Below are 21,054 nucleotides of genomic sequence, written 5' to 3'. Positions count from 1 at the left end.
ATCTCTGATCTCCGTCGTCTCGAGTCAGGATTTCTCATGTTACTAAAAGAGTGGCTTTAACACGAGAAAGTCCAACTGAGTAGGTTGAAATGTGCAGCATTTGATTTTGCGCTGTTAGAACTGATTATCATTGTCTCATAAATAATCACCATTCACTGGATGAGAAGTATGTCGGAGCACTGTCTATTATCGTACACCACGATAATGAGATAATACACTTCCCTGCACAGTTCATCTTGACACTTACTGCACACTGTTCGTATTGAAAAAAATAACATTCATTCGAAGCACAGTTTGTTACGGCTCAATTTCACAACAAAAAAAATAAATGGCTCTCGTAATATCTCGTAATGTTCCATCTCACTATCACAGTTCTACAACTATTCATGTATGAGACCTATACCTCACAATATCACTGAATTACGAAATTCATTATACAGTCTATCTACACGGGTTGTTTCAAATGGTACAGTCTGTTATGATGATACACGAACAGTCTTCCGGCACAAATTAAAGTGTTTTAGGCTTTGATAATACTCAAAATAGTCAATGTGTTGCTCACGATATTCTGAGTAGAAATAGTTCAAGATCATTACAATTTAAGTTTGTTATAGTTATTCACTCGAAAATTAAGATATTTGTCAAGTTCAAATATTGGTGAAATATTATAAGTCATTTGACTCCGATGTTGTACACACGTTAATTTCCAAAGTTTGAATGTCTGAAGAATTGAAAGTTCAACAATTTATAAGTTAATCACTGGTATTTACAGAAACTGTCAACTTGCCGTCAAAATTATATAAGTATTACGATGTCGGGGAGCATGAATACTGAGTTCGACTCGTCGCGCGCAGCATGACATGCGAGCCAGCTGTGAAGAATGCGAAATGAATTGCTACGGTGTGTGCGAGAAGTTTTCATTCCCCACCCTGAAGGGGTGGGGCGGGCCACCTGAAGGTTTACGCCGAGAGCTTGGGCGGGGAGGAGGAGATGTGTGGAAATTGGGAGTTGGGAAAAGTGAAGAATGCTGGATGGAAAAGGAAAGGCCTCGTGTCTAAGGGGGCTTTAGTATTATGATGAGTTTTTTATTGTTTCCATTAAATTAAAATACAGAGATGCAATATGAATGATACAGAGCATTGATATAGCCTAATGATTTATGAAAGTGGGCTAGGGAAAAGGTGTAAGGCGAAGGTATTGTAGAATGAGACGAAGTTTGTGAGGGAAGTAAGAAGAAGGCGCAGTAGATCTGGGGTTGGTGGAGTGGGGGAGGAGTAGGGTGGCAGGGTTGGGACGGTAGGTGATCGAAGATGTGGACGAGGTGATATAGGAGGAGGGTCAGGCCGGGGACGACTGCGAGGTGTGTGAGGACGGTGCAGGGGTTGTGGGGGAGAATGCGAAGGTTCCACACGATGATGGCGACCATAGATGTGAATTCCGGAAGCGATGAGGCGCTGGACGCCGTCTGAAGTGGGTAGTTGAATCCGCACCAGGAAAGTAGGTCCGCCTGAGATAGATGCGGAAGGCGCGCTGTACAGGGATGTCTGCCTGGCGGAGGTCGTTGGCAAGAACGGCAGGCGCTATGCTGGGATCTATCCCGCGGATGACGCAGCTGTAGATGGTGGTGTGTGCTGAGGTAGGCGTACCATGTTCTCCGGAGAAGCGACGGTATGTCCCTCGACAGATGGCTGCGTAGAAGGAGGGTGAGACGTTTGAACAGTGATGGGAGGGAGGGAGAGAGAAGCTTGCGAGATGAGGAAAGGATGAGACATAGTCAGAGTAGTAAGAGAAGCAGAGGTATGGGCGACATTGGTGGTAGTGGTGGTAGTAGTAGTAGTAGTAGTAGTCATAGTACTGGTGGTGACAGATACGATACAAGGAGTAGTAAGTGTAGCGGGAGTAGACGGTGGTGGTAGTAGGAGGAGGGGAAGGGCAGGAAGACACTGGTAAGGGGGATGGTGGGGACTGGAGAGGCGTAATGTCAGCACTGGCAGCCAGTTGTTCGTCTGCTTCAATCTCAGCTTGGAGGTGAGCCGGTGTAGAAACCACGGAGTAGAGGCGGTGATGGATGAGAGCGCCGGTTTTCTGGACTGTGAGACAGGCAGCGGCAGATGTGTAGTAGAGCAGGACCTCTGGTGTTGGGTCGGTGCCGTTGTAGAGGCGGTGAACAAAGTAGATACCGGTCGAGAGAAGGGCTTCACAGATGTCCTCTTCAGGGATATCGGGATCAATGTCCTGGATGATGCAAGTGGATAACATTGCTGGGAAGGCCGTCAACCTACTTAGGGACAGCCAATTATGCTATTTGGCCCGGCGAGGTGAGATGTATAGTTGAGGCGTCACCCCGGCCGCACAAAAATACTGAAAGGAGACTTAAACGTATAGCTGCCATCCTTGCTACGGTCTGGTCCGCTGCTTATATTCCGTACGACCCAAGGTTGCTTGCCACGTCACTGGGGGAAGTGTGATTCCTTTCTCGCTTATATCTCTTGAATGCCATGATGGATTTGATTGAAATTGACATATGTTTACCTTCAGAACATGAGCTACACGATGATGTATGTCTCATTTCTGTAGCTGTATCGGCTAAAATGTTAGAAATTTTCCTTCCAGTACATTCGAGAGAGAGGCGTATAACATGTGGCAGTGACGTCACCCGCAGGTTCATTGCTCGTGACGTGTCCAGCTTGCCACGAGGAGCTTCGTATCACGCTCGTACAAGACATCGGGCATACGAACACATATTATCGCCGTCCCTTTTCCATATATTCCGGCAATTATAAAACAATGTACAGGGCTGGAACAGTTCCTGGTACACTATATTATATTGAAATATAACATACCCCTGAATCTCACAAACTACTGGATGAAAAATAATATTTTTCATCAACCTTCTATCTGCTACGAATAGGCACTTGGTCTCAGCCGGACACGACTTCAGGACATCGGTATCACCGTAATACGAGGTTCCCATAGCGAATCTGAAATATTTGTTCCGAATGAGTAAATTTATAATACCAATATAAATGGTATATCATCTATATCATCTGATGGCCAGGTAGGCATCAATTTTTGATAATGAGGCAAAGTCTCTCATAGTGCATTGGCTCTTCCGGTGGCTACAATTAGCCTATGCAGTGGCCTCCACGATATGCACTAGCCAGCGTCTTGGTAGGTGTGCTAGGTACCAAATGATGAGCCCAGCCTAGCACACGAGGGCGAAACGCTGGCAACCAGAAATGAGTTAGCTGGAAAATCTTTAATGTCCAATAACGGACCATTTATATTGGTATTAAAAATATACTATTCAATCCTAGCTACAAAACATATACCAGGTGCTTCACCAGCCCCTTATTGTAGAGGTAGATAACCCAACTAACGTGCACATCGGCACACTTTTTCTGCTGAATCGGTCGACCTCGGCAATCTTCGATATTCGTACTGGCAGCCTTTGAAACACAAACTAGGAATCGCTTAAGCATCGCTGTGCGACATCTGGCGTACTCTTTACGTACTAGTACTGTTGTTGTTTACAGAGCAAAGCCAAACTATAGAATTCATGCTAGGAACAAGATTCGCATCGAGAAATGTTATATAATGTGTATGTGACACCGTTGTTGGCTTAAGATAATAACGGTTTAGGAACTTCATAACGATCAATCATATTCTCGATTCAATTCAGATTTAATTTTCATTCAGTTGGCAGTACTACCGGAACCGGGAGTGCTCCCTCCTTACTCCTCAGCCCGGTATACAAATATATCCAGAAGAGGTGTGCCGATAATACTTCAGTCATCCGAAAAATATCAGTACCTGCTTACTTTGTGGTCTTACTACAACTACACCCTTTATATAATGCTCGTGAATGTGATAGAAATCATTAGTGGCAGTGTTATTTCTATTACTTAAGATATAGTGAATGTGGAAAAAGATCTTGGCTGCGAATAACACTATCTTACGTTTGACAGGAAATGTCTGACTACACTGTGCTGAGAATGCATCGAGGCTCGCGGTAGCTAAGGTGGCTAAACCACGCGTCACTGCTGTTGCAGCAGCCAAGCTGTGTGGTGGTAGGTTCGAATCACAGACTGGTGCACTTTTTTCCTTCGATTAATGCCGTTTACAGTGACTGTAATATGGCCGCATATCATGTTGTTCCAAAGAGTGAATATTCGGTCCTGAAAAGGACCACTTTTGTACGGCGTGAAGCAACCAGGTTGGACTACGACGTGATGGTCTGTAGGTAGTAAGTATTGTACCGTAATTTAGTTATCATCATCATCATCATCATCATCTGTTTACCCTCCAGGTTCGGGTTTTCCCTCGGACTCAGCGAGGGATCCCACCTCTACCGCCTCAAGGGCAGTGTCCTGGAGCTTCAGACTCTTGGTCTGGGGATACAACTGGGGAGAATGACCAGTACCTCGCCCAGGCGGCCTCACCTGCTATGCTGAACAGGGGCCTTGTGGAGGGATGGGAAGATTGGAAGGGATAGACAAGGAAGAGGGGAGGAAGTGGCCGTGGCCTTAAGTTAGGTACCATCCCGGCATTCGCCTGGAGGAGAAGTGGGAAACCACGGAAAACCACTTCTAGGATGGCTGAGGTGGGAATCGAACCCACCTCTACTCACTTGATCCCGAGGCTGAGTGGACCCCGTTCCAGCCCTCGTACCACTTTTCAAATTTTCGTGGCAGAGCCGGGAATCGAACCCGGACCTCCGGGGGTGGCAGCTAATCACGCTAACCACTACACCACAGAGGCGGACTATCAACATCAAATAACTTGAAATTTCTCCTTATGACCCGTGGGTCATCACTGTAAATTTATCCATGGACATAACAAAGAAAAAAACTACTCAGCACAATTCCGCGCCGAATACAAGGGACCATTATGCAAACATATGATTTATTACGCCTTGAAATAGCACAGGTACCCGTAATACGATACGTGGCATATATATTAATTTGACCGTACTTTCTCCATAAATTAGCAACAATTGAACGTATACGTCGTGAGGAAATGAATAAGTGCTAGCTAGTTGCTTTACGTCGCACCGACACAGATAGGTCTTATGGCGACGATGGTACAAGGAAGGACTAGGAGTTGGAAGGAAGCGGCCGTGGCCTTAATTAAGGTACAGCCCCAGCATTTGCCTGGTGTGAAAATGTGAAACCACGGGAAACATTTTCAGGGCTGCCGACAGTGGGGTTCGAACCTACTGGCCGCACTTAAACGACTGCAGCTATCGAGCTCGGTGTGAATAAGTGCTGTGATATGACCTGGTAGGTGTGGATTATCTGCGTGCGTTGGATTCGATAGGTTGTGGATTCGAATGCCATGCTGGCCGTCCTGGAAAGAGTTTTCCTCGGTTTCCCATTTTCACCGCCAGGTGAATAACGGGATGGTACCTTAATAAAATAACAAGGCCAATTTCCTTCCGAATACTTGCCCCACTCATTCTTAGGGGAAAGACGTCAAATCCGAGCGCACCCCTATTAATTATTGTATCCCCGCTAAAATGGAGCACCTTTGTCGTTCAAAACATTTGCCTCATGCTGGATTTAAACTACTACGCTGCCGGCACTCACTCATCTCCTCCAGCCCCAACCGATTCAGCCACGAAGTTAACATACGTGTCAAAGTCCTCAATGAAGGTTTACAATTTTCATTTAACTTCCTTAGGTTACAGAGCACGTAACATGACTTATTAATTCGATCGTACTACAGGTACCTGTGTCATTTCAAGGTGAAATAAATCATATTTGTAATCGACGCAGAATTGTGCATAACAGTTTTTCCTTTGCTAGGTCCATGGATCAATTCGCAGTGACGACACAAGGTAGGGGAGAGCCTTATTGACCATGAGGAGAAATTTTAAATTATTTGTTGTTCATAAAACTAAATTATAAGGATCGTTTGGTTATACGCGTTGTTTGGGTTGCCTGTCTCCGAAAAAATAAGGGGCTGGTGAACTACCCAGTATACCATACACCAAAACAAGCTTACTTTGTCTCCCTGCGATAAGCGCAGCGTACACGGCGATGGTATCTCTACCATGCCATGGGGGCATTGCACCTTACAAGTTTTGGACCATTTACCTCACAGGAGGAACCATACAGCTCTTGGTGTACGTTTTTCCTGTATTGTTTAATAACTACTTACTCTATTTAGTTGCTTACAAACTATACTCAAAATCTAGGATATATATCTATACAAATTCAACCCCATCTATATAACTATGTAAATGAATATCACTGTATTTGCAGCGTTGAAAATAAACTTTAATTGTAACAGTTTGTAGCACTACTTAAATTCAATGTTTAGACTACAGGTATCTATTAACATTAATTAACTATTTATGTGTCCACCTCCGTGGTGTAGTGGTTAGTGTGATTAGCTTCCACCCCCGGAGGTCTGGGTTCGATTACCGGCTCTGCCACGAAATTTGAAAAGTGGCACGAGGGCTGGAACGGGGTCCACTGAGCCTCGGGAGGTCAACTGAGTAGAAATGGGTTCGATTCCCACCTCAGCCATCCTGGAAGTGGTTTTCCGTGGTTTCCCACTTCTCCTCCAGGCAAATACCGGGATGGTACCTAACGTAAGGTCACGGCCGCTTCCTTCCCTCTTCCTTTTCTAGCCCTTCCAATCCTCCCATCCCCCACAAAGGTCCCTGTTCAGCATAGCAGTCGAGGCCACCTGCACGAGGTACTGGTCATCCTCACCAGTTGTATCCCCCGACCCAGTCTGAAGCTCCAGGACACTGCCCTTGAGGTGGTAGAGGTGCGATCCCTCGCCGAGTCCGAGGGAAAAACCGACCCTGGATGGTAAGCAGATTAAGACAGACAATTATTTATGTACATCACATAATACATTCTTGTATATAATACTCTGTTATGGGGCCGGTGACCTTAGATGTTAGGCCCTTGTAAACAAGCATCATAATCATGCTGTATTATACGTCAATATAGTCACTATAAATTTATATAATGATTTTTCTAGTTTCTATTCAATGTTCAGATACTTTAAATATACAATCTCAGGGCATTATTTTGTAAGAACCTAGATAGTTCAGTTTCATATTCACTTCAATTTAAGGTCCAAGAGACATGTGCAGTCATTTTGTATCGTTAGTAGTTCAACAATTATTGTGTAGGGCATTTATTTTCCGCAATATGTATGTAAACATGTCGCATATATTCATACGATTAAATTACTCAATTTTTGACTGTTCATGGCAAATTTGGTTACTATTTTCATCGATTCAGAATTAATCGTCCTGATGGCTACGTGTGTGTTTGTGGATCCTCACAAACGGTGGATCACCTACTGTTTGAATGTGCTGCGTTTGAAAGAAGAGGGCATGACTTGAACTCTCATTTGAATTATTGCAACATTTCATTATCAAAAGCCCTGTAACATTTGTTTAAGGAGCCGTGCTGTTACAAATATTTTATTAACTTCATCCACTTAATTTTCCGTCGATTAGATACATGAACTCTTTTTCATTGTAAAACTGAATATGTATTTTAACTACAACCCTGGTATACTATGTAAAATAGGGTTCCAAACTGCTTTGGATATTCAATAATATTAATAAATGAAATGATTTTTTAAAAATATTTACTCACAAATTTGTGATTAACATTTATTGTTTTTTAATTTTCATTAAATTATATTAACACATGTAAGTTGTATTATTTCTCTATACAAATTCCCGCAAACAACCACTACATCCTGATCAATAGCAAAGATACCTCCATCCTTACTCCCACAGCACCTCATTCTAACCATCAAAAAATAAACGCGAGAAAGTCAATCAAATAAACATTTGCATACGCGAACATTTTCTTAATCAAAATAAAATAAAGGGAAGGGCAGCTAACTCCGACAACGAGGAAGCACGCAGCAAGTAAAAAAAGGAACAGGTAAGTATATTTCCTTCCTTCCTTCCTTCCTTCCTTCTTTATACAGTTTAATTATTACGCATATAACACAGTGCGAATAAAATAATTAACAAAAATGCATACAATAAAAAACCCTTGCACCTACGACGCATGGAGTATACACGAAAACCGCTACGCAGTAGCACCGCCACCTAGCTCTTATCACAAACACTTACACATAGTGCCAACATTTGCTGATACGCTTCAGCACAGTCATTCATGCAGAGGGAAATTTTCCCCGCAAAAATAGAGAAATGTTTACTAAATATAGGAAATTTCGTGCCACGAAGTTGGCAACATGGGAATATTTAAGCAGTTGGCACCACTGCGCGGCGACGCCGTCTTGGTCTACCATTTTTTTTTTATTAGAACCCACACAGGTTTAGGGCACACACTTTTTGCCTACTCGTTAGAAACTGAACCTAAGTATTGTCGCCTTGGTATCCCTTACCCTATTCTCTCTTTCCACGTATGATCTGTTATTTAAATGTTTTCATTTTCTGGCATTTTCTTAATTTTATCCTGAACAAGTTTTCGACAAACTGAACAATCTCAGCGGTTCTTTAATTTCCTGGCAACGTCTGTTTGATATGCTTGAGCTGATCCATCCCAGACATGCGCTACGTACTGTCACGGATACGCACAGCCTGAGTGCTGATGATCGCAGTAGGCTCGGCTAAACTGCTCTACTAAGCTCAAAGAGGGTAACTACAGTTAAAAATAGTTACGGCCACCTAGTGATTCCTATTTATTTTTATCTAAGGCATAGAAGCCGTATCAGTATTCCAAATTGCTTAATTTGCAACATAAATCCCGGGGTATCTGCGCGTGTTCCGGCTGTAACTAAACATACTGGGGGTAAGTATCAAATCCCTGGCTAACATAGTGGTATCTGCAGTAGATTCAGTAAAATTGGCTTAGGATTGTACATTTACTGCTTTTCTGGCTGAACAATGCATCATTTACCGCCAAGTTTAGTTAGTATACTTGACGAGTTCATGAGTGGCATGAGTGTTAACTGTTCAAGCAAGTCTGCTTTTGTGATTATTTTGAAGGACTTTCTTACAATTCGTGGGAATTTTTCCAGGTATGTAAGCAACGTGAAACAAGTAACCTGAACGTTTTTGAAAACATTTGAACTCTAGGCATTTTCAATCGTGAAATTACCAGCATTTCGCCCCAGTGTAGCAGTGGGCTCATCAGTTGGATTGCTCCACCTTTGCAGGTTTCCTTCCGTTTCGATTTTCTTTTAACGTTTTCCACCGATCATAGTTACCTTTAAAAAACTCCATGCCTTCTTTATCAGCCATGTGGTACTGCCCAATAGTCCTACTTTTAAGACATACCTTTCTATCACGTTTATTTTTACCTACGACACATAAATGGGATTGTGAATAAAGGGTAAAGACCGTTGCACATGGTTATGACTGTGTTTAGGGGTTGTAGTAAGGATGTAAAGGAGAGGGCATACATGTCACTGGTAAGACCCTACATAGAGTATGGTTCGCCGGGCTGAGTGGCTCAGACGGTTAAGGCGCTGGCCTTCTAAATCCAACTTGGCAGGTTCGATCCTGGCTCAGTCCGGTGGTATTTGAAGGTGCTCAAATACGACAGCCTTGTGTCAGTAGATTTACTGGCACGTAAAATAACTCCTGCTGGACTAAATTCGGGCACCTCGGCGTCTCCAAAGAACGTAAAAGTAGTTAGTGGGACGTAAAGCAAATAACACTATTATTAGAGTATGGTTCCAGTGTATGAGACCCTCACCAGGATTACTAGACTCAAGAAGTGGAAAAAAATCCAAAGAAAAGCTGCTCGATTTGTTCTGGGTGATTTCAGACAAAAGAGTAGCGTTAAAAAAATGTTGCAAAGTTTGGGCTGGGAAGACTTGGAAGAAAGAAGACGAGCTGCTCGGCTAAGTGGTATGTTTCGAGCTGTCATTGGAGAGTTGGTGTGGAATGACATTATTAGACGAATAAGTTTGAGTAGCGTCTTTAAAAGTAGCAAAGATCACAATATGAAGATAACGTTGGAATTCAAGAGGATAAATTGAGGCAAATATTCGTTTCTAGGAAGGGGAGTTAGGAATTGAAATAACATACCAAAGGAGATGATCAATAAATTTCCATTTTCTTTGCAATCATTCAATAGAAGGTTAGGAAGACAACAGATAGGGAATCTACCACCTGGGCGACTGCTCTAAATGCAGATCAGTAGTGATTGATATATTACTGAACGTTGTTGCTTCTGTTATTGTGTTAAAGAACATTGGAATTTATTTACACCATATTTTCATTCTGATTATTTGAGAATTAGTAGGAGACAGAACATTTTAGATCTAGCTCTCTTGATGTCTGAGGCAACTTCTAATGAACAGAAATAGCAAGTTAAAAATGCACCTCATGGAAACTTTCAATCAGAAGTTATGTAGAATGGGATGGTTTAATCCGGAATGCAGCAATAATAATCCAGAGCTTTAACACAGATAATTACAACAATATTGAAACAGAAGAAAAAGTATTACGGGAATTGTCAATACAGTACCAGCAGCCAGTACCACAGACGTAGAAAATTTACTGGAGGTTGAGGTTAGCCCCACAGAAAATACAACAGATAAATATGAAGATGTTGAACTGGTTGGCGTAAATGAAGTACAGTGTTATGTAACCAATAAAGGGGAAGAAATGAAGAGACGAAATTTTAAGTTGAACCGTGCGGAAAGGCGAGAATGGAAACTTGAAAAACGAAAATATGCGCATTCAGTTAGACCAGGCTGCGTGAAAAATCAATCAGTCACTACTGATCTGCATTTAAGGCAGTCGCCCAGGTGGCAGATTCCCTATCTGTTGTTTTCCTAGCCTTCTCTTGAATGATTTCAACGAAATTGGAAAATAAGAAATAAGAAAAAGTGTGAAGATGTTATTTATGTAGACAGAGGAGGGTAGACATAAGCAAACAATGAGAAAGTGTAGTTTGTTTCATAATACTGCAATATGTCAGTTTTAATTAACTTCCATAAGTTTAATAAGTCCGACTCGTTGGCTGAACGGTCAGCGTACTGGCCTTCGGTTCAGAGGGTCCCGGGTTCGATTCCCGGCCGGGTGGGGGATTTTAACCTTAATTGGTTAATTCCAATGGCACGGGGGCTGGGTGTATGTGTTGTCTTCATAATTTCATCCTCATCACGACGCGCAGGCCACCTATGGGCGTCAAGTAGAAAGACCTGCACCTGACGAGCCGAATTCATCCTGGGATATCCCGGCATTAAAAGCCATACGACATTTTTTTGGTTTAATAAAACTGTACAGTTTTAATAGAAGCGGTTTATATTTCGTATAGTTGCCACTTTTAAGTTTAGAATATTTAAAACTTACCATAAGCTGGAATGTCGTAAGTACGGATTCTTCTCTTAAATGGATCTAAATCACAATTCAATGTAAGATAACAAAGATCGTATAAAAACACAATTGCGGAGACAAGATTTCCGCTATTGATGCGCAATGCCCTCGCTCGACACTCTCGAGAGTGACGTAACAGATCTCGAGACACTCGCGAGAGTCTCCAGACCCCTGTGCTGCGATCTGCGCGACGTTTCAGTAACTACGAGCGTAAGCTTGATGGTATATAAGCGGTTATTGCGTGAAATAACGATCTCATAGTATGGAAACGTGTGTGTAGAAACATGTTGTTACAGGCCTGTAGAAGTATTTCATGTTCAACTATGAGCCCCTTAATGCCACTAACGGAAGCGAAAACATGACAGTATCTTAAAAGCTTCATCAGTTATTTGAGGTGGACATCTTAGCTGAATAACCCTTGTATAATTTGTTAATAACTGTTGATAAGATATACACCTATCTGGTTACCTCACAATTGTCGACAGGGTAGCTTTTTGTAATGCAGATCGGGCCGGAGGTGTTCTCTGTGACTATTCCCCTGCAGTGATATGATGTAGTTTTAAGTGCCCGATCATCCCAGAAGTATTTTTACTTCTTTTGAACAAACAACACGGCGGAACCACAAAATGTATTATAAACACTCTACATTAAGCCCTATCCCGTAAATGTAATTATAAGTGTTAGAACTAGAAGAAAATAATATTTTATATATAAAATTACAACTTTTATTTTTTATCTTAGTCTTTCTTGTAACGATTAAATTAGATTAGATGTGAAATACTGCCCCTTTCTCATTGTAAATATAACATTAGAATAGTTCAGATATTATGTTATTAGAATAGTTTAGATATGAAGTTGTTTTTATCTACTTGTTTCTTTTAAGGATTAGATATGTAACATTATTTATTTCTCAACGTAGATATTGAACCCTTGGTCCATCATGAAGGATACCTACCTTCCTTACCTATCAGCAATTTTCATGAGATCTGTCTCTTGGGTCGTTTCGGGTTCTTCGTCACTTGCTGAGGTAAAAGGTAGGGCTCAGTAATCCTAAACTGTCTACTTAAATGGAAGGTCTATTCAACAAAATATTTGTATTTTATATACTGAAGAAAATCATTTAAAAGCTCAATGTAATTTGGACTCTATCTTGTCCACTTGATACCAAATTAATTTAACACAAAGGAGCGGAATACTGGTTTAGCCTTTGACTTAACTGCCTGGTGGGCATCCTTACTAGAAACGATTGTCTCAATTGTTAATAAAGAAAAGTAAGTCTGGAAATCCTTAAATTCGGCTTCCATGTAAGACTACATGTACCATAATAATGATTCTTGATGGTCCAGACCTCGTAACACAAACTTTGGACTCTGGGTATAATTAAGGCAGTCCAATCGGTGTGTGCCACACAGTGGTTGTACGGCATGGACCCTTAATTGAATCGATGTGACCTGCGACTATGTCATGGACCGACATCTAAACTTCCAAGTTATTTTAAAGTCATTGTGGATGATGACCGCGAGAAAACGATGCTACAGTGGCTTATGGCCCTAATCTAAGTCACTGAGGTTGATGACCCCATGACCATCCAAGTTTCTAAGCTGAAGGCTAAACACAATTCAGTTATATCGGTTGATGACCAAAGTTTCCACTTTACTAACCCCAGCACATTTAATGCTCAATCAATCAAAGTCAAATAATACAGCAACAACAACGCTCACAATACTTTGTGGCAGAAAAATCCATTACCTTCCGATATGTTCCCAGAAAAATAAACTAAGATTTCCAGAATGAATCTTCAACTTATTCACTTGGTTTAAAGTTATTTCACAAATACAGTTTTCACTGTATTTAATAATAAAATGATTTAACGAATCATAATATACAACAAATTTCACAAGTCCCTACTCAAATTCTGACGTAATTAATTTTAATTCGTTTGATGTTTATCATCTGTTGTTATCGTGCAGCTGGAAAAAAATTACATCATTTATTTCCAGTATTATATCTTGTTTCATGACATCACACTTTAAATCTAATCTAATACTTTCCATTATTAATACTTGTATAACCCTAATAATTAAGCACAAAAATAATCCGCATGAGTAACTCGCCCTACAATGTAAGCCGATTTCGATGCCATATCTTATCATAACATTTCCGTAAAGCTTTGTGCACCCCTCACAAACAAATCAATCATCATTACCATCACTCTATATGTTGGACAACCCTGAAATTGGCTAACCTCTCTCATTATACTCTAAGTTTGTGGTTTCAAATATACATTACGATCTGAATTCAACAAATTCACAGTATCTAATAACCTACACGTTACTCCCGGATGAAAATTTCGACTAGTTCACGCAATTAATGATCTCCGTTGCCAAAGAATGCAATATCCATTTTCAACATGTAACAGATAGCGCAACCCCCGTTATTCGACTGCCCCTCTCTTGATCAGCTGGCGGCATGGAAAAAACACGACCCTCCTGGCTGTAAGCTTTGATATGAAACACATATCCTTCACCACACTTGACTGGCCTCTAGGAATGAAACCTTCGACTTCGCAAATACAATTAAAATACGACATTCCTGACCAAACAGATATACACATAGATTTTACTTTTAAATCTCCTACAATAATTGTACGTGTCGCAAACTAATACCTGCGTGGATTCTCTCTCACTCTTCCATCCCAAAAAAGTCCGAATCGCTGGCTGAATGGTCAGCGTGCTGGCCTTCCGTTCATAGGGTCCCGGGTTCGATTACCGGGCGGGTCGGGGATTTTAATCTTCATTGGTTAATTCCAATGACCCGGGGGTTGGGTGTTTGTGCTGCCCCAACTCACACACCACATATAACACCATCCTCACCCACAATAATATGCAGTTACCTACACAAGGCTGATGCCGCCCACCCTCATCGGAGGGTCTGCCTTACAAGGGCTGCACTCGGCTAGAAATAGCCACACGAAATTATTATAATCCCAAACATGATACAAAATCTTCCTCGTGTTCACACAAAAGTGCCGGGTTCATTACAGGCTTCCAATCACCTGATTCACAGATCCTACCTCAATTCACGCAACAAATCTAACCTCTTGTCTCAAACTCGTCGACTCTCAATGACAAAAGAACTGGAATAATACTACTTAGAATCCACGATGCATAATTACTCACAAATACTTTAATAATGAACAACTTCGCATAAAATGATCTCGTATTTTAAAACTGGATTTTCTCAAAAATGACTGACAAACTTTACGGTTATTTATTGTCACTCAGACACCGTTTAAACGGACATAGAACAGCGTTACACTTCGTGACAAAATTCACCGATCTGCATTACTCAACACGACAGCGCCCTTCCACCGATTGAAAATGGATAACCACGGATTCTTGCACCAATTCCATCACAATTCAAACAGAAATATTTTACGTCGAATAAACTTAATTTGACATCACAAAATATAGGCAATAAATTCACGGTAATGACGATCTACTTTGGATGTGATATCACTGCGAAACCATCACTAATAACATTTTACAACATGTTACACGGCACTCGCAATATTTTAAAAATGTATCCAAGCAGAAAATAAAACAAATGACCTTTCGTCACTATTTCTGACATTCACAAAAACATGTGGGTGACCAGCTGCGTCATAAATACCCACCACAAGTACAAATAAGTCTGACATCATAAAACAAGATATTGTACGCCAGCTTCCATTTTTTACTCACCAGTAACCCTTCTGTATTTATTTCTTCATCGTTATGCTTATGATTTTCGATTTTGTATGATTCATTTTCCTGAAAAATAAAGCATAAAAAAGAAATGTCCTTCACTTGGTGTTTCGTTGATTGAACTCGACTGATTGGATCTGTTGCCCACACACGAATTTTTCCTCTTTAAAACACAATATAAATTTTTACGAACTACTTCTGTATCTTGACCGTCTTTTCTCAGATTACTTCTGTTATGAACAACTATCTCCACATGGAGTCAAGACGCAGCCACATCGGCAGAATCTAGGTTTGTAGTACTTAGTCTACTTTGACGAACGATTTACTGAAGAGGTCAATACTCTCTCACGCTTCAATGATACAAATGCAGGGGGTTTCAATATGGCGTCCCTTCTTATTTTATAGGCACTATCTCCTCTCTCCAGGCACTTCTGCCTTGTCGCCAAGAGATTTGCATACTTTTTCCGACTTAGTGGAACTGTATTTAAAAGAGTTTTTGGCTACCTTGCTAGCGGCAGTGTTCATGAACGTTTAAAATTTATTCTTACCAAATTTACTGGTTAAATGACCTCATTTGATAGGCACCATTTTATGTCGACTTAGCGTGGGTAAAATAGACACGCGCGTCCTTCTGAAATAATCCACAGAAATGGCTTAGCAGTCTCAAATCCGACTTACTGAAGACCAAATATTTTATAGATAAATACAGGACCTTCATTATACTGCGTTCACTACTAATTCTTTTATTTAAATATATATATTTATTCAACATAAACTTTCTTCTGTATCCATCCACTGTCGACACGTGCGGATGACGTCACATCTCATAGCGTGGGACGGAAGGTAGCCCCCCACCACTGCCACGTGTCGCCTTTGAGATATATAAAAATAAATATTCGAGCTTCCTATTACAATTGACATGGGGCCTCCAGTAATAATTTTAATACTTAAAATTCTTAGGGCACAAAGGTCATGGGTTCAATATAATATTAGAACAGATATTAGGTTATTAGACTGATTGATACATTTAAAAAAGCACCTGTAAACATTTACCACTGTAATTGGGATTAGAAATCCTGTAGTGCGCAGTAAATAAATAAATAAATAAATAAATAAATAAATAAATAAATACTTGACATTTCTTCAAAATAATCCCTCGTCCATGACTTTTGCGTTTCGGGCATTTTCATTTATTATTAAAAAATACATCGCAGTTGAGAAATATTTCGGTGGCAATGATCACTAGTCTCGAGAAGTCTCGAGACCCCATCAGTGATCGCCCATCACTAATTTACATCTTTTTGTATTAAAATTGCAAGCACCATGAAATAAAATGTAAACGTCTAAATAACTCAGAAGTAAAAATTCAGCAGCTACACTCTCTGTGCTTGGTAGGGCAGTAAAGTATCTTTTTCCGTATTTGAAGTACTTGGTCAGTCATCTCCGTACAGGCCATGGAGGCCCCGGGTGATGTGGAAGGTAAATGCTTCCACTATCCGTACTCTGGGCGGGTACTCTGTTCAGCTCTAAGCCCGTCCACCTTTGCCCCTAGGAATTAACCTGGTACTCATCTTTGGTGTAGGCTGAGTGAACCTCAGAGCCATGCACATCTCCGTTAGTGTAAACATCGTTCCTTATTTTCGCCTTCCTAACGGGGAGTCGAACCCAAGTCCTTCCGGGTGAACGGAGCACGCATTTACAACCTCAGCTAGGCAGTTCCTAGAAGTATTTGTCTTGTGGTTTATTTATATCTTCTTGTTGTTTCTGACACGAACTAAAGATTCGTTGACCTTAGAGGATCATAAAAATAAATACATACTGGTATTTGGCATTTAAACAATTTCCAAATAAAATACATTACATTGCATTAAAAAGTACAGTTTCACTTATCCTAAGGCTAACAAAGGTACCTGTTCATCGTGAATTAAAATATGAGTGGACTTTCTTGTACGGAATAATTGGTGCCAGACATTTGTTGAATCACAAGTAATAGAAACAATGTGATAATACTCGCCATCAGAAGAGGGTCCCAACAAAAATGACGTTTTGATACTAATCATCAGGAGGCCCCAACAACAGCAGAAATGTGTCAAAACCATCTATTAGGAGATCCCAACCATGTCAACAATATGTCGGCGTTCGTATTCAGTCAGGAGCAGGTATCAACAACAGAAACAATGTCAATACTTGCCATTAGAATGAGGCTGCAACAACAGTTACAAGATGTCAAAATGTCAATACTCTCCAACAAGAATGTTTCTGTATTCATCAGAAGGTGGCCCCAATAATATGATAATATAATCAGGTGGCCACAATAATGGCAACAATATGCCAATACTCACAATAAGGAGGCTACAACCACAGCAACAATTTGCAAATACTCACCATCAGGAGCAGGCTTCAACTACACGAACAATACGCCAGTACTCACAATAAAGAGCATACTCTATCTACAGCAACAATATGTCAATACTCACTGTTACGGAATTATCCGTGGAAGGCAGAGGTGAAAGAAGGTGTGGGCTGGAATGGGTCTAAGTACAAAGCTGAAAGATGAATTAAAATTTCAATAAAGGTTATATTTTCAGAACTTAACAATTTTCATATAGACTTTCAAAATTCAACAACTAACAAATCAGCAAGCCAAAATCAGGTACAAGGTATAATGTATACACCAGAGCATGAAAGCACAAGTTTTAGGGGATCATTACAAGTTCTGGCTTCGAGCCTCAGTTACACAATCCTTGAGCTACTAGCCCAACATTACCAAGGTACACTCATTTATTCAAAGGGCAGAAAACCCCTTCATTCAAGGAGCACTTGCTCCCAACTTTTAAGCTCAAGCCTCCCAGAGGCACTTTTCAAACACAAGAAAGAGCTGAGCCGCTCTCAATTTTTCAAGCCTATTAAAGGCAATACCAGACTATTACACAAATTGCCATCAAGGCACCGCTTACATCAAATGAAACGGGAGTATCTCGTACCCAACCTACTGGGCCTCAGTGGAAAAGGACAGATTAATTAAATGGCCCAAAAGACCAGATGAATGGAGGCGTTGCTTGCACTCCTACATGAAATCTTATAAAACGTAAGGGGCACTAGGCCGATGATACAGGGGCTATTCCTAAACTAGGGAAGTGACGCGTATAAGAACATTTTAGTACATTAAGAGTAGAAAATCGGTCATGAAAACGTAGTCACCTCAACTCAAAATGAAGGGGAGGTCGAGAGGGTAAAGCACTCTCTATCCCCGATTTACAGTAAAAAAAGTAATAAGAAATTTTTACAAAAGCCGGCACTAAGTTACATTTTTAGAGAGGTAGGTTACATTTAAAAGGTTTCGGACCTTCCCCGAGGGCTAAACTGCTGAGCTAGCACGAAAGAAAGATATTAAAAGGCCATTACCTTTGTTGAAGAACAGCCGCCCGAAGGAAGAGGCGCTACCCGCCCCCTGCTATACTTCCATACACTAAGCTAGATGTTGTTGAAGTGGCCGAGAACCAGGAAAATCAGCAGTTTTTATACTCTCAGCGAAGATTCGAGACCTTTCATGAATAATTAAGACACACCCACAGGCGTTTATTGGCTAACTAAAATTTACACATAAAAAATTCGGGAAGAAAGACACAATTGGCTGAAAATTAATGACAGAAATTATTGATTGGCTAACTTCAAAACTGGCGGAAAGAAAAGATTTATATTGCCAACCCACAAATGAAAGAACGAAATTTAGTTATAGGCAAACTTATGAGTGTAAAATATCTTCAAGAAAAGTTCCATCGCTTCGCACCAGGGTGCATGATCATAGTTTTTGGTAGAGACATCTGTGAGAGTATGTCCACACTTCTTAATAATTAGTAAACAAAAACAATTCGAAATTAACACATTGACATCTTCTCATAAACGGTTGAATTAATTCAGTTTTAAAATTCAGGGTTTCAGCTGTAGAGGAGTACTTTAAGGCGGAAAATTCAAATATGTGGCGTGTAGGTGTACCAACCGGTACAGTCACAATCACGAGGAGGCCTCAACTAGAGCAACAATATGTCAATACTCACAAACAGGAGGAAGCTCTATCTAGAGCAACAATATGTCAATACTCACAAACGGGAGAAGGCTCCATGTACAGCAACAATATGTCAATACTCACAAACAGGAGGAAGCTCTATCTAGAGCAACAATATGTCAATACTCACAAACGGGAGAAGGCTCCATGTACAGCAACAATATGTCAATACTCACAAACAGGAGGAGGCTCCTTCTAGAGCAACAATATGTCAATACTCACAAACGGGAGGAGGCTCCATGTACAGCAACAATATGTCAATACTCACAATTGGGACACCCCAACCACAGCAACAATATGCCAATACTCGCAAACAGGAGGAGGCTCCATCTAGAGAAACAATATATCAATACTCACAATTAGGACGCCCCAACCACAGTAACAATATGTCAATACTCACAAACAGGAGGAAGCTATATCAATACTCACAATTGGGACACCCCAACCACAGTAACAATATGTCAATACTCACAAACAGGAGGAGGCTCCTTCTAGAGCAACAATATGTCAATACTCACAAACGGGAGGAGGCTCCATGTACAGCAACAATATGTCAATACTCACAATTGGGACACCCCAACCACAGCAACAATATGCCAATACTCGCAAACAAGAGGAGGCTCCATCTAGAGAAACAATATATCAATACAATTAGGACGCCCCAACCACAGCAATAATATGTCAATACTCACGATTAGGAGGAAGCTCCACCTACACCAACAATATGCCAGTACTCACAATTAGGTCACAACTACAGCAACAATATGTTAATATGCACAATCAGGAGACCACAACCACAGCAACAATATGCCATTACTCACAATCAGGACTACGGCGACAATATGCCAATACTCACAATCAGGAGGCCACGACTACAGCAACAATATGCCATTACTCACAATCAGGAGCAGGTCCCAACTATGGCGACAATATGCCAGTACTCACAATCAGGAGGCCACAACTACAGCAACAATATGCCATTACTCATAATCAGGAGCAGGTCCCGACTACGGCGACAATATGCCAGTACTCACAATCAGGAGCAGGCCCCAAAAACATCAACAATGCAGTATACCACTACTCACACTTAGGAGGCCACAACCACAGCAATAATATGCCATTATTCACAATCAGGAGGCCACAACCACGGCAACAATATGTCAATATTCGCAATCTGGAGGCCACAACTACAGCAACAATATGTCAACACTCACAATTAGGAGGCCACAACCATAATAACAATTTGCCTATACTCACACTTAGGAGGCCACAACCATAATAAAAATATGCCCATACTCACAATTAAGAGGCCACAATCATAATAACAATATGCCAATACTCACAATTAGGAGGCCACAACCATAATAACAATATGCCAATATTCACAATTAGGAGGCCACAACCAAAATAACAATATGCCAATACTCAAAATTAGGAGGCCACAACCACAGCAACAATATGCCAGTACTCTCAATTAGGAGGCGGCCCCAACACCAGTAACAACCTCACATTTCTCCTCCTCTTCCAGGGAGAATCATGACCAAATGTCTCTAAACTGGGCGTAAGAGCAACGCCTGATTGAACCACTCCCTTAAACATGTCACTCGAACTTAAGTCTAATTTTTCGTACCTGTTTCAACCGTGTTCTCGAGATGTAATCTTATGCTTGCATTTTGACAGTAGATGTTCATGAACCTGCCGCCAACGCCAAAGCAAGAAATTACAATAGCCTTCCTACGCGATTTATACCCGCAATGTATGTATATTCCATGTAATTCCGTTCTCTAAATAACTATGTAAGCCAATTCTGTTTTAATATATTCAGACAAGACAGCAAAAGGGTCTGTGGTTTGGTTTGGAAAAAAACAGGTTCTTGGGTTGAGTAATATTTATACCCTGGC

The sequence above is a fragment of the Anabrus simplex genome, chromosome 1 (genome assembly GCF_040414725.1).
Source record: "Anabrus simplex isolate iqAnaSimp1 chromosome 1, ASM4041472v1, whole genome shotgun sequence".
Classification (NCBI taxonomy): domain Eukaryota; kingdom Metazoa; phylum Arthropoda; class Insecta; order Orthoptera; family Tettigoniidae; genus Anabrus; species Anabrus simplex.
This window is presented reverse-complemented; position numbering follows the sequence as displayed.